Source organism: Notolepis coatsorum (assembly GCF_963971535.1).
Source record: "Notolepis coatsorum genome assembly, chromosome: 6".
NCBI lineage: Eukaryota > Metazoa > Chordata > Actinopteri > Aulopiformes > Paralepididae > Notolepis > Notolepis coatsorum.
In genome coordinates, this window is record NC_140170.1 from 106,868,397 (window position 1) to 106,894,796 (window position 26,400).

At 47.0% G+C, this 26,400-nt stretch overlaps 1 protein-coding gene across 1 annotated transcript in view; it reads right to left on the minus strand.

The window, feature by feature from the left end:
• arhgef10la (Rho guanine nucleotide exchange factor (GEF) 10-like a) overlaps nt 1–26,400 on the minus strand; it is a 356,918-nt gene that overhangs the window by 98,117 nt on the left and 232,401 nt on the right. The gene's annotated exons all lie outside the window — the stretch shown is intronic.

Sequence of the window (26,400 nt, forward strand, 5' to 3'; positions counted from 1 at the left end):
CTCCTCAATGGGAAACCAACCTAGATTTACCATGAAGGACTGGTTCTGGCCGAACCGTTCGTTATACAAGTATCACAGAGACATTACAAAGGTGCTCACAGTTGCACGAGGGGTTCGCACAGAGATACGGGATGGTTTGAAAGCTCGGCATTGCTAATAAATATTTTTAATATTTTTTTATAAACTGCTCAAAGCGGCATTATTTCCGCCGTTGGGTGATCACAGCGCCTGCGCACCATCCTGTATCTCTGGATTCACTCGGTGCAGCGCCGAGGCTCACCATACGAGAAATATTCAGTTTCAATCTGTTTGCGCATTTAGTATACAGTCACAGTGTTCGACTTACGTGATGATTTGCTCCATTTTGATGTAAACGCCGAAGAATAATCCTCACAACAATGTTATCCAATATCCAGCCTGAATTTTTCAAGGGCTTTCGAAAAAGCCGCCTCCCCCAACATGTCGTATACGTCATGCCGACGAACCGTGGCCCGTGGGCACTGGATCAAACCATTAAAGTGGGGGGTCACACAATCTTTGGAAACTTAAAAACTTGCTATTAAGTGTCATTGCGTATTATTAATTTGATTGAAATTACGTAGTTATGGTTCGATTTATATATGGGAGGGGGGGGTATATCATATTTTTCATATGATCAAAAAGTGGGGGAGCAAAATCAGATGTTTGCCCCCCCATGTTCAATAGTCATAGAGCAGCTGCATCGCGTGCTCTTATGCGCAGGCGTCTATGATCATGGGGATGTGCACTGGGGTCCATCGTATGAAATGGTATGTGTGTGTGTGCTGTATCTTATAGGAACCATGTATTCAGAAGGCTTGAGGTGATGTGTGTGTGCTGTATCTTATAGGAACCATGTACTGAATGAATGAATAGTTTATTTTCGGTCTTTGTTTACAACAAATCAAAAACACACTTGTGTGGACTTACAAAAAGAATAAATGTAAAAAATTACAAATCTACATATTCAAAGTAAGCTCACACAAAAAATCCAAACTCAATGACTGAAAAAAGGAATAGGCTGAAGCACAGCTTATTTTTGCCTATCCTTTACAATTCCCATTTTCTATTTTACTCCCATCCCAATTTCGTATGATCCAATTCAACCCTCCCCTGTCTCGAATGCTGTTTCTTGCCTCCCACAAGCCGGCTGCAATGTGGACGTGTAAGCCATACATAGCACGAGTCCCCTCCGATACTCGAGGTAACAGCAGTCGCATCTTTTCACCTGCACGGCTCGATCTTTCAGCGTCAGGGGTATACGCTTTGGAGGGGCGCCGCCCCCATCGCTTCCTGATTCTACTGCGCAGGCGCACCAACCGACCTGTAGGAGTCGCTGTCCACAACGCCCGATCCCCACCCATCAGTTTCCCACCCCCTAATACTGCCAATGTGTATTAGTACGGACGACCAGCTAAACTGAAAGCAATGTGGAGCGCTGGGCTCGAACAGGCGAACCCAGCGTCTCCAGTATTCGTGGTGAGCGCCTTGCCCACTGCACCACGTAGCCGCCTATCCTTTACAATTCTTAAAAACTAAATATATTTTAATATAACATAAACAAACTTAAAATATGCTGCAAGATAGATAGACTCAGAATGCTTGAGGTGATGTGTGTGTGTGTGCTGTATCTTATAGGAACCATGTATTCAGAAGGCTTGAGGTAATGTGTGTGTGTGCTGTACCTTATAGGAACCATGTACTACAAAAACCTAGGGGTGTATGTATCTATGTGTATGTATCTATGTGTACCTACCCTCTGTACAGCACTTTGGTTGACACGTGTCATGTGAAATGTGCTATATAAATAAATCTGATTGATTGATTGATAGGGGTCCGCAAAGACGACTTCAAACTTGAAATGGTAACAACAGCTGAGGTACTCAAAAAACGGAGCGCCCTCCAACCGAACAAGGCCACTGGCCATGATAATATCCCCTCCAAATTCCTCAGAGACTCAGCAGCCGCCATCACCCCAGTCATCACACACATAATAAACCTCTCCATAAAACAGGGACACGTACCCGAAGACTTCAAAATTGCGAGAGTTCAAGTTCAAGTTCAAGTTTCTTTATTAGTTGTCATACAGAAGTACAGAATACTTTTATACAAAATGCTTCTTTCTGTTACGCTCCAGAGACTGTGCTAGGGCAAAAATAGATAAGTATTAGATAAGTATAAAATAAGTATAGCAAGTATAAAATAGAAGTCAAGTACGTAGACAAAAATGTTCAGTATATACATATACAATGCTCAATGTAGAGTAGAAGTAACTGAGTTACCATACAATATACTATACAGTGCAAAGCAGAAGTGGGATGAGGTACAATTTAGGTACACAGTAAGGTGTAATGAGGTATGGGTTGTAGTGCAAATTCTTTACCAATAAATATAAAGTGTGCTTAGGTGTTCTAAAGTGGTTAAAGTGGGTGCTGCAGTGAGTTGTATGTTTAAAGTAAGTGTGTGCATGCGGATGTGTGTGCTGTGAGTGCATTTGATGGTTGTTACATAGTGTTATTGTTCGTTGAGCATCCTGATGGCCTGGGGATAGAAGCTTCTTCTGAGTCTCTCTGTGCTTGCCATGAGACTCCGGTAACGCTTGCCTGACCGCAGCAGTTCAAAGAGGCAGTTGTTTGGGTGCCTCAAGTCTTTGATAATTCTCTTAGCCTTGCCCATGCACCGCTTGTTGTAAATGCCCTGGAGAGTGGGAAGCCCCCCTCCAATTGTGCGTTCGGCTGAACGGGCCGCCTGTAGCTGTTCCGCAACCGTTCCTATTTCCGGGGTAGGCCTGATTGGCCCCGACAGGCACGTGACCCGCCGTGGCCACGCCCCGCGGCAGCCCCAGGACGCGACGCGGCAACGAAGCTGCTGGTTCACCTCACCGCCGATTTCCGCCTTCAACGCCGCCCGCAGCATTAGGAAGGAGTTTGCGGAGTTCGCGGCGCCTTTCACATCGCAGTCATCAGTCATAATAATATCATCAGTCATCTCTAATAATATTAATCACTGTTCAATGTACTAATATACAATACGGCTCACTTTTCCCACTTCAATGACAGAGCCGCTGTTTAATAATATTGTCGCGGCGGAGCTCCGTCGCGGCAGCATTATGTAGCAGTAATCCCCCCTTTTTTACCATCGACAAACTAGCTCAATTGGTAACGCTGCTTGGCTGTGGATCCTATGGTCCCTTACGTTTTTTTTTTAATTTTTGTTACGTGCATTGCACTATAGCGTATTGTATATTGTATATTGTATTGTACAATTTACAGTAAGGTGTATGCGTTGCAGTGCAAATGCTTCTTACTGTTGCGCTCCAGAGACGTTACTGTACCATACAATATACAATACGCTATAGTGCAATGCACGTTAAAAAAAAAAAAAAAAAAAAACTTAAGGGAATCGAACTGGCGGACCATAGGATCCACAGCCAAGCAGCGTTACCAATTGAGCTAGTTTGTCGATGGTAAAAAAGGGGGGATTACTGCTACATAATGCTGCCGCGACGGAGCTCCGCCGCGACAATATTATTAAACAGCGGCTCTGTCATTGAAGTGGGAAAAGTGAGCCGTATTGTATATTAGTACATTGAACAGTGATTAATATTATTAGAGATGACTGATGATATTATTATGACTGATGACTGCGATGTGAAAGGCGCCGCGAACTCCTTCCTAATGCTGCGGGCGGCGTTGAAGGCGGAAATTGGCGGTGAGGTGAACCAGCAGCCTCGTTGCCGCGTCGCGTCCTGGGGCTGCCGCGGGGCGTGGCCGCGGGGCGTGGCCGCGGCGGGTCACGTGCCTGTCGGGGCCAATCAGGCCTACCCCGGAAATAGGAACGGTTGCGGAACAGCTACAGGCGAACGGGCCACCCCCTGCACAAAAAGGGCAGCAAACTAGACCCAGGCAACTACCGCCCTGTTTCTATTCTTACCTCAATCTCGAAAGTCATGGAAAAAATAGTATACGAACAGGTCAAAAAGTACCTTACGGAAAAAAGATCTAATCTACGAATTCCAATCTGGTTTCAGAACATCCCACTCCACTGACACATGCCTTCTCTATTTGAATGACCACATCAAACAAGAGGTGGACACGGGCAAATACTGCGGCATGGTCATGCTGGACCTACAAAAGGCCTTTGACACTGTCAATCACTCCATTCTGATTGACAAGCTAAAAGCAATTGGTTTTGATAGTCTATCAGTGAGCTGGATGCAATCATACCTGGAGGGGAGAGAACAGATGGTGGAGGTAAACGGTACCCTATCCTCCCCCCCCCCTCCCAGTGAGCTGTGGTGTTCCACAAGGAAGCATACTAGGTCCGCTACTGTTCCTAATTCATGCAAATTACATGTTGTCAGCTTGTGACTGCAACTTGTTCCTGTTCGCGGACGACTCAGCCCTGCTGGTCTCTGACAAGAACAAGTTACAGGTTGAAAAAACCCTCAGCTCGGAACTAGGCAAAATCTGCACCTGGCTCGCTGATAACAAACTATCATTACACCTGGGTAAAATAGAGTCCATTCTCTTCGGTTCAAATAACAAACTCAGCAAGACCGACGGCTTCTCAGTTACAGTGGGTGACAATATTATCACAAGGAAAGATGAAATTACATACCTAGGTTCCATCCTAGAGGAAAATCTTTCCTGTGACAAAATGGCATCCAATGTAATAAAAAAAAGTCAACCAACGAACTAGATTCTTGTACCGGATCTCCGCTCTGGTAAACAAAAATACCCTGAAGACTCTGGCAGGAGCACTCATTCAAGGGTACTACAACTATGCTTGCACCTCATGGTACCAAAGCACCTCAAAGGCGCTAAAAACTAAATTACAAACATCACAAAACAAACTGGTCAGACTACTGCTTGACCTTACTCCTAGAACCCACCTCACCCCTGCCCACTTTGACAACCTAGGATGGCTTAGAGTAGACGACAGAGTACAGCAACTTGCAATGGGCCTGGTCTACAAGATACACTACATGACTAAGGTACCCATGTACATGTCAAATTACTTCCCAAAGGGCAGTGAATACCATGACCACAACACCAGAGGGAGCTCCACAAATCATGTGAAACCCAGATTCGGCTCAAACAAGGGACTAAACACGTTTCACAATTTCCTCCCATGGAGTACAGATAGACAGCGGCTACAATTGATACAATAAATATATCGCCACGGTTACATAGCCTTAAAGAACCAGTACAGTGATGTTAATTCAGTCCGAGAAAAGCGCATTGTCGGACGATGGTGTCAGGAGCGTCACTTCTTTCAGCTTCAGATGTATGATTTGATTTGTTCTAAGTGTTTTAGCGTGCCCTCTCCAGAGGGGCGTGGCTTTCTGTTCATTGAAAGGAGGATGATGAGTTAGTATCACAATATGTGACGCTTTCAAATGTAAACAGGTTCATGGGACCGACGTGACTGCTCGCCGTGCGAGAGTAACATCGGCTAACCTGTGCTAGCAGGTGACAAATAAATTGCCGTTCTCACCTGACGACGTACAAATTGCATCGACAAGCACTGAGAAAATGTGCATTCCCAGCAGTGGGCCATATCAGTGAGGATGCCAATGTTAATAAGGTATCAGCGAGGAACCATTTAAAAATCGATGTGATACAAGGTTCCGTTAAGTCAATTGTCAGTCAGCCACCCACTCTCCTCTATAGCTCTGAATGTGAGCGTGTGTGTCTGTGTCTGCGTGTTGGAGTGGAGAGTTTAGGCGATTCCCCCGCGGGGGCGGCAAGATGGGGAGAGAGAGGAAGGAGAACAGATTTGATGGAGGACTTTGGGGAGTGTAGGAGAGAAAAGGAGGACGACGGGCAGGGGAGGTAATTAAAACAAGATTTGTTGATGCGATGAAGAGGGCGGTCTCCCAGCTGCCAGATACCAATGACCCAATAGCCGACAGAGTATGGACCCTATCCATTACCTCAAGGGGGCGCCAGCCCATATGCTGACTCCAGGTGGTAGTGGGTGGTTAGCGAAGGACCACAGGCATTCCACGAGATGAATGCAAACAGTGGCTAATCAAAAAACCATTCCCTGCGTGTCACTGGGGACGCATATATCCACTGCGGTCGTCTCTAAACAGGTTTTTCTCTGGCATCAGTGCTACTTCAGCACTTGGCTCGGTGTGGCAGTAGTCTGGCCCCCGTTTGGAAGGTAGCTTTCTGTTATTGTTAGAGGTCCGCACGATGACACAGTGTGCTTTTAATTATTCATGAGGTTTAGCATGGACTGTCAGACGAGTGTCCCTTAGGGAAGCGTGACTTCCCCGTATCCAATTAATGTTGTCTTAGTCCCATGTTCTACTCAGGTGGGGTGTTTATCCTTACAGCAACACTCCTCTGTAAGCCTGTGAAATCTATGCTCCACTGTGTCTTGGAATTCACAGTGCATTAGACGTGCGACGATCGCTGGGCGCTCCTACAACGAGCCATGTATCAAATCCACCAGGGGCCCATAATATTATCAATGACAAGACACGCGGCAACTGGAATTGTATTGTTTGTCTCCATCCGTGCTTATGTAATGGATTCTCTTTATTGGAAACTCTGCACTATCACCACTTTTGAAATGCTGTATTCCTGAGCAATTCCTGAGCCCACATTTCTGTCTGTCTCAAAAAAAAAGAAAACAGGACTTGCAAAAATTATTTGTTGTGCTGTATAGCCTAAACTAACAAAAGGAAATGACAAAACACCAGGCTAATGTAGGCACGGAATCGGGTGCTACTGTATATATTACCCGAGGAGAGAAAAAAACAACCTCCTCTATCCTTTTTCAATCCCACAGTCACGGTGCCTCCTCCCCAATTCCACATACCAACAATCTTTTACACGCACTAACAGCCACTAATAGAAAACTTCCACTGTTTATTAACTGATAATTGACTTGCTCTGGAGCTCTCTCACAACTGCACCCCCACTGCCTGGGGCTAGAGGCAGGAGGGCCACAGAGTGAATCGCCAGTCAACCAGAAATTACTTACTATACTACCAGAGCGCCGCTACAGGTACTGCACACTAAACGGGCAAATAGCATGAGAGTTTTTACAGAGTGGCTACAAAGGGTTTTAGTAAACAGGACGTGGTCAAGAGTAGCCCACTCACCATGTGCAAACATTCTGAGAGAAGATTCTTTTTTCAGAACAGCGATATTTGTGATGAAGAGGATGCTGTTTTTATATGCAGGTGTTCTCAGCAATGCCACAGTTAAGGGGGGGGGTTGTTATTCTGCATGGGGAATCACACCGGATAAGCTCATGGAAATTCAACATATAGAGGCTGGAATTTGAATTGTGTCAACAGGCAGTCACTTGTCGTGCCCCATCTTCCAAACACACACACACACACACACACACACACACACACACACACACACACACACACACACACACACACACACACACACACACACACACACACACACACACACACTGCTGTAAAGATTCACTGTCTCCTCTGGCTGTGCCACAGATCATATCAGCCATAAGTGGAATGAAGTCAGAGAGTGGTTTTGCATATTTTCTGCTCAGAGCCTTCTTTCTGACATTGCCAGGACATCACAAACTCATATTCATGACTCAACTGAGATTTCCTTCCCCATGTCCTTCACAGCTCCTCGCCGAGCGACAGCAACACGGCCGGCTAATGTGATGCAAATTCTCCATGTCGCTCACTGGGCCCCCGGCCCCCACCCACCAGCTCCCGAGGCCACGGCAGCTCCAGCGCGCCTGGATGAAAGCGATGGACTACCGCTGCATTAATGGGTTCAAAAGAGGACTGCAGGCCGCAGGTTCTCTGTGGAGTCAATCTCACCCTCCATCTTCCTCTCGGTCGAGGATATCTGCATGAAGGGAAGACAGGCCAGGGACTTCTACCTACTTAAAGGACAGAAACACGGGGCCCTAGATGGCACCATGGCGGTTAAAGAGGCTGTCTATAATCCTTTACATCAGATGGCCGGGCCCTGGGAACAAAGGATGCTCTGGTGCCCACTGAGTAGGACCCATGTGGTGGTTATGGTAACGGTTGCCAAGGAAGCACACAACATCAAGGAGCACCTCCTGAGTTTGAATCTGTCGCGAACAATCCTTGGAACGTAATTCTACAATGGCCTGCTTGGCACCACATGACACAAATAGAAATCACACCACAGTTTTCAATACTAATCTGCTTGCTGTTAATCATACACAAGCCAACGTTTCAGCCCCGACACCTGTGTCCCACTGTTTCAACCTCTTTGTGTTGACGGTGTGACCGTTTTAAGAACATTGACATAAATCCTGAACCTGAACATAGAATCACAAGTGAGTGCACAAAAAGTTAAACCTTAAAAAAGTGTGCACGCACACACACACACAAAAATATGTCCTTATTAAACCTGGTAAACAACCGTCATTTAGTGTTCTGGTCCGGGCTGGCAGTTGTCCATGTCTTGGAAGCAAGGAGAAGGAAGAGTGACAGACTAATTAGTGGAGCGGAACATAGGGAGAGAACAAATCAGCACAACACACAGGAACGCCGCTACACAGAGGCAGGGTTAGGGAGAAAGGACTCATTTGTTTCCTTTGAATTGCTGCAATTTTCTCCCATCATATTCCTACGTTCGTGCAAACGGGAGAATGTGCCCAAATGAGTACTACGTTTAGCGGATCTGCTGTGTCTCCCTTCTAGTTATGCAATTTGCTTCTGCTACCGCTATCTTGACAAGTACAGAGGGAACAGAACGCAGGGGCCAGGGGCGGAGGACAAGGCAGTGGTGGAGCACCCATGATTCCCTGTAATTAGTATGTTAACTGTCACGGCAACAGATCAGCCCCCTTTGTAGATGACCTCGCTGTCAAACGCTGCATCTGCCCCCTTGTTTTCTACACACAAGCACCACACTGCCCTCTGTTGGCGAGGAGAGTAATGGAGGGGGAGGCTTGTGTGTAGACTGTGGCTACATCATCACAGCTGAGGGCAGCAACACATTTATAAATAAATAAGGCATATGTAAATATACCAATACAATCGTAATACATAAACCGTACATATTGTCTTCCACAAATTATATTTCTAAGTATCATTATGCAGGCATATTAGTGAATCAGTTGCCACAAAACACCAAGAGGATCCTATAGCCTCATTAAAGAACAAAAAATGCCTAATCCCTTTTCCCTGTACATCTGCTGCAATCCTCGAGTTTGCTTCATCCTTAATCAACAGAACACGTGTGTCTCATCGTTAACTCATCTGTCTCAGACAATCGTTTGATTGCGGCACCGTTGTTGGCACGTGGTAGAGGTCCGAACAAATCTGAAGATTGAGGCTGATCTTTTCTCCCGTTCCTAAAGAGAACAACCAGTATCTCAGCATGAGCCCTGCCTTGTGTTCAATAACACCTGGGTGGCAACGCTGCTTAGAAGAGAGATATAAATCTACAAAAGTGACAGTTTGACCTTCGTACCGCAACGGCACCGTAAGCCAAGGTGTTGGAAACTGTCAAACTCCCCGAGAGCTGTTTTCTCCAGATGCTGAAGTTTGACTTCTGCCCTGAACCCTGTTGAGAGAGACTCTTTGATCGGGAGTGTCAAGCAGGCTGAGCGTGTGTGCTGGCGTCACGACAGCCCATACCGGTGACAGTGACAAGCTCGGCGCGTCTAGAGAGCCGGCTCCGGCTGAGCCGAGCCACGTTGACCAGAAGGCCAGGCCTTATCGGCTGCAGCGACAGGTCTGCTGTGATCCAGCCAACCAAAGAGAAATCAGATTGACGTGTCCTTCTGCAATCCCCATAATCCGCATGCCCAGGGCTCGTCTGCCTGCCCCGTTTGAACTCAGCGGGTGAGCAGTGGCTGTATGTTTATGTGGGGACACCTTCAAAGCCTTATGAGTAGTTCCTGAATGGAAAATTCAGTAATGTGTTTTGCGAATAATGGTCAGTGTAGTTAAACATGTGGTAGTCTACACCCTCCCCAGACCGACAGTAGGGCAGCATGTGGTAGTCTACACCCTCCCCAGACCGACAGTAGGGCAGCATGTAGTAGTCTACACCCTCCCCAGACTGACAGTAGGGCAGCATGTGGTAGTCTACACCCTCCCCAGACCGACAGTAGGGCAGCATGTGGTAGTCTACACCCTCCCCAGACCGACAGTAGGGCAGCATGTAGTAGTCTACACCCTCCCCAGACTGAAGTAGGGCAGCATGTGGTAGTCTACACCCTCCCCAGACCGACAGTAGGGCAGCATGTGGTAGTCTACACCCTCCCCAGACTGACAGTAGGGCAGCATGTAGTAGTCTACACTCGCCCCAGACTGACAGTAGGGCAGCATGTGGTAGTCTACACCCTCCCCAGACCGACAGTAGGGCAGCATGTAGTAGTCTACACCCTCCCCAGACTGACAGTAGGGCAGCATGTGGTAGTCTACACCCTCCCCAGACCGACAGTAGGGCAGCATGTAGTAGTCTACACCCTCCCCAGACCGACAGTAGGGCAGCATGTGGTAGTCTACACCCTCCCCAGACCGACAGTAGGGCAGCATGTGGTAGTCTACACCCTCCCCAGACCGACAGTAGGGCAGCATGTAGTAGTCTACACCCTCCCCAGACTGAAGTAGGGCAGCATGTGGTAGTCTACACCCTCCCCAGACCGACAGTAGGGCAGCATGTGGTAGTCTACACCCTCCCCAGACTGACAGTAGGGCAGCATGTAGTAGTCTACACCCGCCCCAGACTGACAGTAGGGCAGCATGTGGTAGTCTACACCCTCCCCAGACCGACAGTAGGGCAGCATGTAGTAGTCTACACCCTCCCCAGACTGACAGTAGGGCAGCATGTGGTAGTCTACACCCTCCCCAGACAGCCAGTAGGGCAGCATGTAGTAGTCTACACCCTCCCCGGACCGACAGTAGGGCAGCATGTAGTAGTCTACACCCTCCCCAGACCGACAGTAGGGCAGCATGTGGTAGTCTACACCCTCCCCAGACTGACAGTAGGGCAGCATGTGGTAGTCTACACCCTCCCCAGACCGACAGTAGGGCAGCATGTGGTAGTCTACACCCTCCCCGGACCGACAGTAGGGCAGCATGTAGTAGTCTACACCCTCCCCATACCGACAGTAGGGCAGCATGTGGTAGTATACACCCTCCCCAGACCGACAGTAGGGCAGCATGTGGTAGTCTACACCCTCCCCAAACCGACAGTAGGGCAGCATGTAGTAGTCTACACCCTCACCAGAACGACAGTAGGGCAGCATGTGGTAGTCTACACCCTCCCCAGACTGACAGTAGTGCAGCATGTAGTAGTCTACACCCTCCCCAGACCGACAGTAGGGCAGCATGTAGTAGTCTACACCCTCCCCAGACCGACAGTAGGGCAGCATGTAGTAGTCTACACCCTCCCCAGACTGACAGTAGGGCAGCATGTGGTAGTCTACACCCTCCCCAGACCGACAGTAGGGCAGCATGTGGTAGTCTACACCCTCCCCAGACCGACAGTAGGGCAGCATGTAGTAGTCTACACCCTCCCCAGACTGAAGTAGGGCAGCATGTGGTAGTCTACGCCCTCCCCAGACCGACAGTAGGGCAGCATGTGGTAGTCTACACCCTCCCCAGACTGACAGTAGGGCAGCATGTAGTAGTCTACACTCGCCCCAGACTGACAGTAGGGCAGCATGTGGTAGTCTACACCCTCCCCAGACCGACAGTAGGGCAGCATGTAGTAGTCTACACCCTCCCCAGACTGACAGTAGGGCAGCATGTGGTAGTCTACACCCTCCCCAGACCGACAGTAGGGCAGCATGTAGTAGTCTACACCCTCCCCAGACCGACAGTAGGGCAGCATGTGGTAGTCTACACCCTCCCCAGACCGACAGTAGGGCAGCATGTGGTAGTCTACACCCTCCCCAGACCGACAGTAGGGCAGCATGTAGTAGTCTACACCCTCCCCAGACTGAAGTAGGGCAGCATGTGGTAGTCTACACCCTCCCCAGACCGACAGTAGGGCAGCATGTGGTAGTCTACACCCTCCCCAGACCGACAGTAGGGCAGCATGTAGTAGTCTACACCCTCCCCAGACTGAAGTAGGGCAGCATGTGGTAGTCTACACCCTCCCCAGACCGACAGTAGGGCAGCATGTGGTAGTCTACACCCTCCCCAGACCGACAGTAGGGCAGCATGTAGTAGTCTACACCCTCCCCAGACTGACAGTAGGGCAGCATGTGGTAGTCTACACCCTCCCCAGACCGACAGTAGGGCAGCATGTGGTAGTCTACACCCTCCCCAGACCGACAGTAGGGCAGCATGTAGTAGTCTACACCCTCCCCAGACTGAAGTAGGGCAGCATGTGGTAGTCTACACCCTCCCCAGACCGACAGTAGGGCAGCATGTGGTAGTCTACACCCTCCCCAGACTGACAGTAGGGCAGCATGTAGTAGTCTACACTCGCCCCAGACTGACAGTAGGGCAGCATGTGGTAGTCTACACCCTCCCCAGACCGACAGTAGGGCAGCATGTAGTAGTCTACACCCTCCCCAGACTGACAGTAGGGCAGCATGTGGTAGTCTACACCCTCCCCAGACCGACAGTAGGGCAGCATGTAGTAGTCTACACCCTCCCCAGACCGACAGTAGGGCAGCATGTGGTAGTCTACACCCTCCCCAGACCGACAGTAGGGCAGCATGTGGTAGTCTACACCCTCCCCAGACCGACAGTAGGGCAGCATGTAGTAGTCTACACCCTCCCCAGACTGAAGTAGGGCAGCATGTGGTAGTCTACACCCTCCCCAGACCGACAGTAGGGCAGCATGTGGTAGTCTACACCCTCCCCAGACTGACAGTAGGGCAGCATGTAGTAGTCTACACCCGCCCCAGACTGACAGTAGGGCAGCATGTGGTAGTCTACACCCTCCCCAGACCGACAGTAGGGCAGCATGTAGTAGTCTACACCCTCCCCAGACTGACAGTAGGGCAGCATGTGGTAGTCTACACCCTCCCCAGACAGCCAGTAGGGCAGCATGTAGTAGTCTACACCCTCCCCGGACCGACAGTAGGGCAGCATGTAGTAGTCTACACCCTCCCCAGACCGACAGTAGGGCAGCATGTGGTAGTCTACACCCTCCCCAGACTGACAGTAGGGCAGCATGTGGTAGTCTACACCCTCCCCAGACCGACAGTAGGGCAGCATGTGGTAGTCTACACCCTCCCCGGACCGACAGTAGGGCAGCATGTAGTAGTCTACACCCTCCCCATACCGACAGTAGGGCAGCATGTGGTAGTATACACCCTCCCCAGACCGACAGTAGGGCAGCATGTGGTAGTCTACACCCTCCCCAAACCGACAGTAGGGCAGCATGTAGTAGTCTACACCCTCACCAGAACGACAGTAGGGCAGCATGTGGTAGTCTACACCCTCCCCAGACTGACAGTAGTGCAGCATGTAGTAGTCTACACCCTCCCCAGACCGACAGTAGGGCAGCATGTGGTAGTCTACACCCTCCCCAGACCGACAGTAGGGCAGCATGTGGTGGTCTACACCCTCCCCGGACCGACAGTAGGGCAGCATGTAGTAGTCTACACCCTCCCCATACCGACAGTAGGGCAGCATGTACAGTAGTAGTCTACACCCTCCCCAGACCGACAGTAGGGCAGCATGTTGTAGTCTACACCCTCCCCAGACCGACAGTAGGGCAGCATGTAGTAGTCTACACCCTCCCCAGAACGACAGTAGGGCAGCATGTGGTAATCTACACCCTCCCCAGACCGACAGTAGGCCAACATGTGGTAGTCTACACCCTCCCCAGACCGACAGTAGGGCAGCATGTAGTAGTCTACACCCTCCCCAGACTGACAGTAGGGCAGCATGTGGTAGTCTACACCCTCCCCAGACCGACAGTAGGGCAGCATGTGGTAGTCTACACCCTCCCCAGACCGACAGTAGGGCAGCATGTAGTAGTCTACACCCTCCCCATACCGACAGTAGGGCAGCATGTAGTAGTCTACACCCTCCCCAGACCGACAGTAGGGCAGCATGTAGTAGTCTACACCCTCCCCAGACCGACAGTAGGGCAGCATGTGGTAGTCTACACCCTCCCCAGACTGACAGTAAGACAGCATGTGGTAGTCTACACCCTCCCCGGACCGACAGTAGGGCAGCATGTGGTAGTCTACACCCTCCCCGGACCGACAGTAGGGCAGCATGTAGTAGTCTACACCCTCCCCATACCGACAGTAGGGCAGCATGTGGTAGTCTACACCCTCCCCAGACCGACAGTAGGGCAGCATGTGGTAGTCTACACCCTCCCCAGACCGACAGTAGGGCAGCATGTGGTAGTCTACACCCTCCCCAGACCGACAGTAGGGCAGCATGTGGTAGTCTACACCCTCCCCAGACTGACAGTAGGGCAGCATGTAGTAGTCTACACCCTCCCCAGAACGACAGTAGGGCAGCATGTAGTAGTCTACACCCTCCCCAGAACGACAGTAGGGCAGCATGTGGTAGTCTACACCCTCCCCAGACCGACAGTAGGGCAGCATGTAGTAGTCTACACCCTCCCCAGAACGACAGTAGGGCAGCATGTAGTAGTCTACACCCTCCCCAGAACGACAGTAGGGCAGCATGTGGTAGTCTACACCCTCCCCAGACTGACAGTAGTGCAGCATGTAGTAGTCTACACCCTCCCCAGACTGACAGTAGTGCAGCATGTGGTAGTCTACACCCTCCCCAGACTGACAGTAGGGCAGCATGTGGTAGTCTACACCCTCCTCAGACTGACAGTAGGGCAGCATGTGGTAGTCTACACCCTGTATCCATCAGTGGATTGCATGCTTTTGCAGAGGACAAGAAGCCTTCCATCAGACATTAAGCCCCCCCACAGCCCAAATGGAATGATAAAAAATTAAAAGAAAAATAAATTCATGGTCGACTAATAGTCGACTATCGGCTAATTTTGGCCAATCATAGTCAACTATCCAAATCCTTAGTCAGGGACAGCCGTAGCGACTACATTGGGAAATGGTAGAGAAAAAAGGTAGAGACGCAAAAAAAGAAAAAAGAAAATTGTCCTATTTCAAACCCTGCCCTCTTTTCTTGATCCTCCAATCACAACTGTTGCTTCACCCGGACAAGCAACAGTTGTGATTGGAGGATCAATAAAATAGGGCAGGGTCAGATATAATTCCATTGAAAACAGATGCATTGTCCATAAGTCCATTGATTTTAGCCAAACATGGTAACTTGGATATTGTGCAGTAATTGTTTAAGTCACTTCTATCTCCACCCTTATGAAGGGGGGTGACATGGGCCGATTTCCAAACATAAGGAAACTCACTCATTGAAATGCGTGACCTTTTCAGTCACTGCCAAATCAAAGATTGTTGAATGATTGTGCATATTGTATTGTGTGTGATGACTGAATAAAACTACCACCACCACCACCACCACCACCACCACCACCACCACCACCACCACCACCACCACCACACCACCACCACCACCACCGGACTGGGGAAATAATTCATACCGGGAGATATAGTGCGAAATATAGCCCCAATCAGGCCACTTTTTAAGCGGGGGGTCTGGGGGTCCCCCACCAGGAATTTTTTTGTTACAAAGACTTAATTTCCTGCATTCTGGTGAATTTTAGTGCATGTGAATCACAAACGAATGAGCCAACAATTGCTTAGTACAATGTACTGTTATGGACCTCAAATAAAACTGTTGTGGCACTAGCAATGCTACTCTCTCCACCTTCAAAAAGAAAAAAGCAAGAGCACAACATATTTTTCTATTTACTATTATAATACAGTTAACCACTCTCTCCTGTAAGGGCCTTTCTTTTTCTTTGTTTTATCCCTCTCTCCTCCACCCTTTCTCTTTCTTCCACTGTCCATCTTGACATCAACGTTAATTGACTTTCGCTCTACTGTATCTCTCCCGAGTCCCTCACTACCTGGCTCATTGCCTGGCTGTTATTCTGCATCTGAGTGCCGTCTGCCATTCGATTCGCCGCCTCCGCTGTCAATCAGTTGTATCGCCTGGTCCCGCCTCCACCAATCACATGCGGCAGCACGGCTCCATTGTGTGTGTGTGTCCGCGTGAGGGAGAGAGTCAGATTCTCGAAGTCAACTTCCTGCCTGTTGTTGCTACGCAACTGCAGCGTGGGGGGAAACTGCCCCGCCTGGTACATTGTGTACGGTTAATTTAGTGCAGAAACGGATTGTTAAAGCGGCAAATTAAAGACAATCAAGCGGAATTTTCTTCAGTCCTTCACAATGCCAAAGAGCTGCTGTGTTACGCGTTGTACTAATGACAAAAACAGAAATCCAAATCGCAAGTTTTATACCATCACGGAGGGAAAAGTGGCTGTGGCTAACTTTCGGCTAACTCGCTCTGCTGTTGTGGTTGTGGTAGCTACATGCTAAGCTAACGTTAATCACATCATATCGAACCGATAGGAGCTTATCTTATCTAATCTTACGTGGATGTTTGATCGGGTAGTGGCACACGTGGTACCACCACGTAAGATTAGATAAGATAAACTCCTATCGGTTCGATATGATGTGATTAACGTTAGCTTAGCATGTAGCTACCACGACCACAACACCAGAGCTAGTTAGCCGAACGTTAGCCGCCAGCCACTTTTAACTCCGTGATGGTATAAAACTTGCGATTTGGATTTCTGTGTTTGTTTTGTTATTAGTACAAAACGTAACATAGCAGCTTCAATTTGGGTATTCGAGAGTTGGCCATGTCTGTATGTGTTTTGTATGGACATTATGTCAAGTCAATCAGGGGGAGCTTCTTTGAATCATATCTCACCAGGCTTTCGAAATAGTGAAATGCCATGTTGGCCTCAATATTTTCAAAACAAATCGTATGAAAATGTTATGAAATGAACAAGAATGTGATAAAACATGTAATAAAAACGGACCTCAACACATACATTTGATACTAGAAATCCGTATGGTCCCCCTATACCAAGATGGCGGCGGTCTCGTGACATCAGAGTGTCTTCGAGAATAGTTCTCCAACTCTGTGACAGACAGTGAAATCCTGGTTGTTCCCCACCCACCTAGGTTATCTAACTATCGCGCCGCGCTGCCGCCACAACTAGAAACAATGACCTGGCAAAAAAAGATAATAATAATAATACATTTTTTTTTATTTTTTATTTAAAAAAAAAAAAAAAAATTTAATCTGTGCAGGCCAGGCCACCGGGAAAACTCCCGGTGCTCCCGATGGCCAGTCCGGGCCTGACTACTACTACTACTACTACTACTACTACTACTACTACTACTACTACTACTACTACTACTACTACTACTACTACTACTACTGCTGCTGCTGCTGCTGCTGCTGCTGCTGCTGCTGCTGCTGCTGCTACTACTACTACTACTACTACTACTACTACTACTACTACTACTACTAAAATAGAAAGATGTGATATATATATATATAAATATATATATATAATATATAAATATATGAGCAAATTGTTCTGCAATAACTGGAGTGGACAGTTTCAGAAAAAAAACATCCAATCCCTCTTCTTCGGTGGCACAAGTGCAAAGCCTCAAGTACATCATCATGAGAAGAGGGATGGAAACAGAATGGAGAAGCACGGCTCATATCACTAAGAGGGGACCTGGGTTTTCTTTTTCAAATAGATGGCCAGCGATACAGAAATGTGTGTTGAATGCAAGGCAAATCTCGTTCTGATATGAGAGCAAACAGCCACCATATTCCACCACAAATTTCCCCAATGGGATCAAAAAGGAATATCTTATCTTATCTTATCTTATCTTATTCAACCTGTGCAGGCAGGGATTCAGTGGTCCTGATTTTGCTAGAATTAACCACCTTCCATTTAGCTGGGTTTGAATATGAGGTTGTGATTTGATCCAGATAAAAACTAAGTAATTTGGATTATAGACCGTTTCAATGTTTGTAAACAATTATGATGTTTTTGGGATGCATGTGCAATTTGGTTACACAGAAGTCTCCAGGGACAGTCTGGATGAACTTGCATGACATACTGTATAAAGGACCTGTCCGTGCATTTGACAGATATAATCTCTCCCCAAAAGATGAGGATGGAGTTTGGAGAGAGAAGCAGGTTCTATACACATGTGATTGTCTACTGGATAGACTAGAATAGATTAATTGAGAGGGGCTAAGACCGTACACTGCAGACAGACTCTCACTGCAGTCACAATGCACAAGAATACTGAAGTGTTACTAAGTGTATGATATATATATATATATATATATTTTTTATTTATATACGATTTATTTATATATATTTTTCCCATTTAAATGTGGGTTATAATAACATACAGTATATTCTAAAATACGTTGATTAACCCATTGTGGTCACATATATTTACCTCTTGTCTAGTGTTAGTTCTCATATCAAGATCTCAGTTAACAAGCTAGTTATTAGACATTGAAAATGTCTCAATTTAGGTTTATTTTTGGTGGTGGTGCATGGTGGTCGTGATGTGGTTTACAGATTGGGCCTATTATCAAAACATGGTCAATGTAGATACATTTTTTAGTAACAATATATCATGTTTTGCATTTCCAATACTCAGACATCTCTTAGTCTGGTAGTAAGTGTACACTTCAGTTAAAGATATTCATGTCTGAATGACCTGAAATGTGCTGAACATCCACCATAACGATGCTGTTGACTGCAGTCAAGAGTTTAAACGCCAAGCCGCGAACCACAACCATGCTGTGAGTCAATTTCTGTTGTTGTTAAGCTCAACGTGATCCTTGTGAAAAATACAAGCAATAGTTTTGGGTTAATTGAGGGGAATTAGAAAAGGCATTTGCTGGGTGACTTCCATTGACACACAGCACCGTATTGGCAAAGCATTTGAGCTTGTTTGTGAAGGAAACCAAAGGACATGTAATGTAATAGCCTATAGGTCAATAGAAATCCCTTCTGGTTGAGAGCCCTTCAAATAGAGTGGGAGGGGAACTAGAATACCAGAAAGCAGCACAATCATTATAGGCTACAGAACATAGCACCAATGGTAAATATTCACACCTTCTTATGATGAAAATGATTAAGAGAAAATACTAGTTACATTTACATTTAGTAATTTAGCTGACGCTTTTATCCAAAGCGACTTACAAGTTCTGTACGACAAGTCATCAGGAAGTTATATCTAACACTATGCTAAATAACATCCCTAATGACACCACTCCTGATAGGGTCCCGGAAATATTGCTGTGGGCGCGGCGTGCGGCACACTCCCAACAGACACATTTTGCTCCCCGCTGTTTGCGTTTGCCAGAGCAGAAACGGAACTGCTGTGCGCCCCGGTAGATCTGTGCTTGAGGAAGAGCTTTTAATCCATGCTGTTCTCCACAAATCAGAGGGGTGGGTGATTTCTGCTACTCACAAAAAAGGAAGGAAAGTAGGAATTGCGTAAGGTGTCAAAGTGACGACTTCACCCCAAAAAAAAGCAGGCGAGGGAGGGGGGGGGGGGTGAATAATAATAAATCAACAGACGCTCAGTGCAGCAGGGAAAGGGCACCTTTTCCTTCTTTTGTCCCTCTGCTTTTTTTTTTTATCTATATTTCATAGGTGAATACAACGTAGCGCGCACAGCCTTCACGTTAGCTGCCCCTTTTCTCCTTCGCTGTAGCGGCTTTGAGTCATTCTAGTCGTAAATCAGTTGTTCGCCAAAACGTGTCTATAAATAGAGTTGTCAACAAATGTCTCTGCCGCCGGAGATGCCGCTCAACAAGCTCATCCTCTGCACCCCTTGCAGTTGTGTTCGCAAGGCCCCGCCGAACGCGCACACTCTCTTATCGCTCCACCGGCAGGGAGATGGAAGAGACAAGGAGGCATGTAAGTAAGAACATGCACGGCATAACGCCCCGAAAGCACAGACATGTCCCGTACACGAGCACATGGACCCCCAGACACTCTGGGGTCCGGTCTGATGGCGCCTGCCACGTGTTTAATGGTATTTTTTCTTTCTTTTAAACTGCCAAACCTCGGAGAACCGTGTACGTGAGGTAGAGAGAGTGCATTAGGGGGGAGAGAGGCGAGCACGCAAAACAGACGTCTCCTCGGCTGAGACAAACTTTCAAACTTTAGACTGTTTTCTTTATACGTTTTTCTTTTTCTTTCTTTCTACCACAATACACGGCCACTGATGGATCCATGGGACTTGGTAAAGCACTATGGACCCAACTATGACCACTGATAAAAACGTAACTACACTAGCGTTATAAGAGCTAAACATTGCTACCATACAAGTGCATTGGTTTAGTGCACTTCCGGTTGCCACTGAGCGGAAATGTTTGTGCGGACCTGTTCTCCCAAACTGGTAAGCAAATGACTGTTTTTACGTTATTTTCATTTTTACGTTACTATTATTATTATTATTTTTTTTTATTTTGATCTTAACTGATCACTATGACTTTATTGCTTTTATCGTTATATATGCCTATAATTGTGTACAGCACTTTGAGCTACATGACATGTATGAAAGGTGCTTTATAAATACTTACTTACTTACTTACTTACTTACTTACACAGAAGCTAATCCTCTCAGAGAAAATAGCAAGGAGCCTAACCCTGATGCCTCCCAAACCCCCCTTTTTTTTCTCTTCTCTCTCTCCAGTTTGTCATTCTGGACTTCAAAGCATACATGATGAAATCCCCCAAGGTATTAGAAGAGCTCTAGCGTATAGCAGCCATCCTCCACCCTGCCCTCGCCTAATGCCTCATAAAAGGAGCCTAGAAACATGTCCCTTCACGTTCCTCAAGTCTCTGGAGCCTTGGATCTTTAAAGAGGCCTTTAGCACCACTGAGGAGGAGGTTTTTTCACATCAAACAATAATATATCTGGTCACACTATCAGACTAGTTTACTTTACTTCACTACGATCCTATTACTGCAGCTACAGCACTGCTGCAGCAGCAAAGTGATGTCTTTCTCCGGTTTGGAAATTGGATGGAATTGTCACCACTCTCTCTTTTACAGTTTGTGAACAATAATGATGTTTTTGGGATGCAATCGTAATTTGGAATCTCGGAAGTCTCCAGAGACTCAGAAGTCTCTTTGGAAGTCTGAAGTCTGAATGAAACCCAATGATGTCCGATGACCTGTATTTACCTTTGCTCAGCCAAGTGCTTCTATCCAGAATTTCCCTGGCATCTCTCCCCACAAGATGCATGCGCAATTTGGAAGCGGAAACAAGAAGTTTTAACTTAAGATGTCGTCCGCTGTGGGCCAGAGGCCAAGTCTACATTGTTGCCTCTTTCAAAATGGCATGAGGGGAAAAGACAACAGTGAGCGTGCTATAACTTAGTAAACAACAAAGGGCTTTGGGATGTGGTCGGTCTATTAACCAAGGCAGTACCTCATCTTGTATCTCAGAAGTGGGGCAAACAGCGCTTTGTAGACTGTTATTTACGTGTGCATGTGCGTGTGTGTGTGCGTGTGTGTGTGTGTGTGTGTGTGTGTGTGTGTGTGTGTGTGTGTGTGTGTGTGTGTGTGTGTGTGTGTGTGTGTGTGTGTGTGTGTGTGTGTGTGTGTGTGTGTGTGTGTGGGAGTGGGATAGAGTGAGCAGAGTGTCAGCCCCCATTCAACACAGTCTTGTGATAAGGGTTATCTCGGGTGCCTCTAACGAGTTCTCCATCCCCCCAGCAAGTGGACAGTGTAGCGCAGAGCAGCCGGCGGCAGGCCAAGCTCCCTGAGGTGACCCACGTCTGTTGTTCATGCTATGCTGCTTTAGAACTTTGTTTTCTGTAGGAAATTACTCAAGCCCCTTCAGCCACATCTCTTTTAATCGGTTCTCTCTCTCTCTTTTTCTGTATCCCCTCACTGTAACTTAGACTTAGCCAACTTCTGCTGCCAGAGCCAGAGAGAGAGAGATGCTGTGGAGCTTTGGCACACTGTAGGCGTTGTGTGTGTGTGTGTGTGTGTGTGTGTGTGTGTGTGTGTGTGTGTGTGTGTGTGTGTGTGTGTGTGTGTGTGTGTGTGTGTGTGTGTGTGTGTGTGTGTGTGTGTGTGTGTGTGCGTGTGCGTGTGTATGTGTGTGTGTGTGTGTGTGTGTGTGTGTGTGTGTGTGTGTGTGTGTGTGTGTGTGTGTGTGTGTGTGTGTGTGTGTGTGTGTGTCCCATAGGCCGAGGTGGAGACACACAGAGGGAGAAGGGGGACCGCTGCTGAGCTAAGCCACTAATCACAGTCTGCTCTGCATGGATGACTTAAAGTCATTCCAGTTAATGCTACCTTCTTTTTAGTCAGATAGAGAGAGAGACAGAGATAGGGAGAGAGAGAGAGAGAGAGAGAGAGAGAGAGAGAGAGAGAGAGAGAGAGAGAGAGAGAGAGAGAGAGAGAGAGAGAGAGAGAGAGAGAGAGAGAGAGAGAGAGAGAGATTCTGCTTAGCTATACAGCTCTCTTCCACCCACAACTCAATTTCCATAGCCATGCTTGGGACACAGATGTGCGTACGTAAAGATTCACACATAGCATGCATGCAAATGTACAGCCAAACACACAAACACACACACAACCTTTTCCACACACATACCCATTAGCCTTGGCAGCATGACCCTACAGTGACAAGCATGTCCTCGCCTCCCAAGGAATCAAAACAAGCTCACACTGACTGACACCAAGTCTCGCTCTATGGAGGAAACAGCCATGTGAAACCATTTTAACCATAAACCTGTGACATCACTGCCATGCCCTTCACTGCCATGTTCAGGTGTCTCATTTGTTTGTGTTAGAAATGGAGAATGTGAGCAAATCCTCTGAGACAGCGAGGTGCCGCTGCCTCCAGATACATTAATTGACTTGGCTCAGTTCCTAACCAGGTGTAACAGACTTTAGCAGAAGCTCTCCAGAAGCTCTCCCCGGTCCTGTGGGAAATAACCCAGTAAGGTTTGAGGTGTGTTTCTCCTCCATATCCAGCTGCTGTTCCATCCCAGCATCCTTCTTGGCCAGTGTGCTACCAGACTATGTTCCATCCCACCATCCTTGGCCAGTGTGTTACTAGACTATGTTCTATCCCACCCCCTTTTTTTATCTGCTTGGCTACCAGACTGTGTTCTATGATTCCCACCCCCTTTTTTATCTGCTTGGCTACCAGACTGTGTTCTATCCCAACCTCCTTCTTGGCATGTGTGCTACCAGACTATGTTCTATCCCACTGTATTTCTTGGCCTGTGTGCTACCAGACTATGTTCCATCCCAACCTCCTTCTTGGCCTGTGTGCTACCAGACTATGTTCTATATCTATCCCACCCCCATTTCTGGCCTGCTTGGCTAACAGACTATGTTCTATCCCACCCCCTTTTTTGGCCTCCTTGGCTACCAGACTATATTCTATCCCACCCCCTTTTTTGGCCTCCTTGGCTACCAGACTACAGTATGTTCTATCCCACTGTACTTCTTGGACTGTGTGCTACCAGACTATGTTCTATCCCATCGTACAGTACTTCTTGGCCTGCGTGGCTAGTGGCTACCAGACTACTGTATGGGTTTGCTGCACGTGGGTGTTAATCTAATGTGGGAACATTGATTTATGCTCATTTGTCCCACGGCCATTAAGATAATTGCATGATGACTTTATAACATCCTCCCATGGTGGCCATGGCGATTTGACACCCCCCGCCCCACTTTGCTCAGTAAGACCCATAACCGCATTATAGCTGAAAATGTAGTTGGAAATATCATCTTTCAGCCACTGCAAATTGATTTTCTTCCTATTTCAGTGACTCCTGAAACCCTTTTAGTCTGCCTCTCACCTGAGTTGGCCATTTGATCTATGAGAGGCTCCTAAGTCTTAACAGGCGCTATCGATCCACACTCTCCAGCCAGCATTTTGGAAGGAGGCTGCTATGTCACCTTGCAATTCCAACAGTCCAGGGCTCAAAATCAACAGCGTCCCGACGTCCCAGGGCTGTAAAAAATGCTCTCAGATTTGTCCTTTGGGACCCTTCAGGGACAATACGATTAAAGCCTTGTATTGCTGGTGAGCCTGTGGTCTACTGTTGTTAAGCAAACTTACATTGAGAGCTGGTCAGACTGCATTACATTTTATTTTAAACTTTTATTCATATACTTGATGCCAGTTCACAGTTTGCCAGCAGTAAAGTAATGTTAATGACCCGCCGACAACAGCACCTGCTGTCAGAGCTGAGATGCCTGCTACACTACAGGATGATGAGCCTCTTGACAATCTGGAGGGGCATCAAAGAGAAGCAGGCTATTCTCTGTCCTCGCTCCATGCTCCACAATGGTGGAGCCAACTTCCCACCAGTCAGGACAGCCCAAACCCAACCAACTTTCCACTGTCGACTAAAAACACACTTCCTCAATCAATATCTGAAGGAAAAAAGAAAAACGACTAACCTTCTGACCTTCGTACTGTCTTTTACTATTATGCACTTTGCTACTAAGTAGAATCAAGAATCAAGAGGTTTATTTGTCACATACATACCAGGGCATACAGTGAAATGCGGGTGGTCATGCCTGCATTGATTGTGCAAAATACAATAATAAAATAGAATAAAATAGGCATCGAAAAAATTAAATAGAAAAACTTAACTAGATAAGACACAAGATATGCATGGTAAAAAAAAAGACATGCTAGGTTCCTGAGAAACTGGTTCTTATATACACTACTATGCAATATACCATTTACAATGTTAACTCTTAATGTATCTAAACTATACAGTACCTCCTTCTTTTAAAGTGTTTCTAAAGATTCAATTTTGTAAAGTGAAAGTGATTGTTTTAGCGGTTGCCGCATGAGTGGTGTGTGTGTGTGTGTGTGTGTGTGTGTGTGTGTGTGTGTGTGTGTGTGTGTGTGTGTGTGTGTGTGTGTGTGTGTGTGTGTGTGTGTGTGTGTGTGTGTGTGTGTGTGTGTGTGTGTGTGTGTGTGTGTGTGTGTGTGTGTGTGTGTGCGCGTGCGTGCGTGCGTGCGTGCGTGCATGTGTGTGTGCTCATGTGTATTTGTGAGTGGAGAGTTCAGTGTTCAGTGTTCTGATGGCCTGGGGGAAGAAGCTGCATCAGAGTCTCTCTGTTATTGCAGCGTGTGACCGTAGGCACTTGCCTGACCGCAGCAGCTTAAACAGGCTGTTGTTGGGGTGGCGAGGGTCTTTCATAATTCTGCAGGCTCTGGATTTGCACCTCCTGTTACATAAGTCCTGCAGTAATGGTTACTTGCCTATATTACTACATACTATACTAATCTGTATACTACTATGCACTCAAGACTGTAGTACTCAAGTTCAACACTGTTTGACGAACAATGTTACTTAGCCAGAGTTGTACCCTTCCTGCTAACTTGTAAGCCCCTTTGTCTTATAACATTATAAGAGTTGAATTTGCTAATGGGCTAGAGCAGGCGTGGCCAACCCGCGGCTCGTGAGCCGCATGTGGCTCTTTGCCCGTCAATGTGTGGCTCGTCCAACCATAAAAAATTTAATAAAAAAATGTAAGGCCGTTTTACAGATTTACAGATTCTTTTTTTAATGGTCCATTTGCATGTTCTTGGTATCTGAATCTAGGGACATCTATGGATCTCAGGGAATGTATTCCCAGTGTCAGAAATACTGTGTCTGTTACTAGGCTTGAGTAAATTGTAATGAACCAGGAGAATATCAATTCTATTTTAAAAAAAATGTATCTTTGACCATGCTCAAATTTACCAGACCTGAAAAATCTAAGCAAATTAATAAAGGGAAGCTGATTAAACAGAAGGTTTTGTAGATACAGTACTGAATTCTGCCATCTTTTTTATAATGTAAATTTCTCCACCATTTTTCATCATATTGCAACACCGTTTTTTGCTAGACATTCACAGAAATGTAGAGAAACTAACTGCATTCTGTTTTATGGCAATAACGTTCAGGTTTGTGGGAGATAATCCCAAAAAAGAAGAGAAATAAAAAAGTAAATCCAGAAGTCTGATGATTGACAGGGGCTGGCGTGAGCTGGGTAGGGTTGTTTTTCGAAATTCGAAAGCCCTGAGTCTCTTCCTTCAAAAGACTACACTGTAGTGGCTACTGGGACATAATTCACGGCATCCTAGCCTCATGTGGTGTTTACTACATCTCCCGTGATCCTTAGCGGGGGATGACGTAGTTTAAGAGAGACGAATGAAAGATGAATGGCAGTGCTGTTGTGCGACAGTAGAGTGTGTAATAAAATAGTATTTTTGCATCGGAACACGGCTCCGTTTTCACTATCATTACCGCATTCCTACATTGGTGACCCTGATTTTCTCTTGGACGCATTTCGGAGATTACATTGAACATGTCAAATGAACAACAAGACGCGGATCGCAGATCTTTGAACGCCGTTTCACTCAAGCTGCCGGAGTTTTGGGAGCAGAGCGCCAACGCTTGGTTTGCAC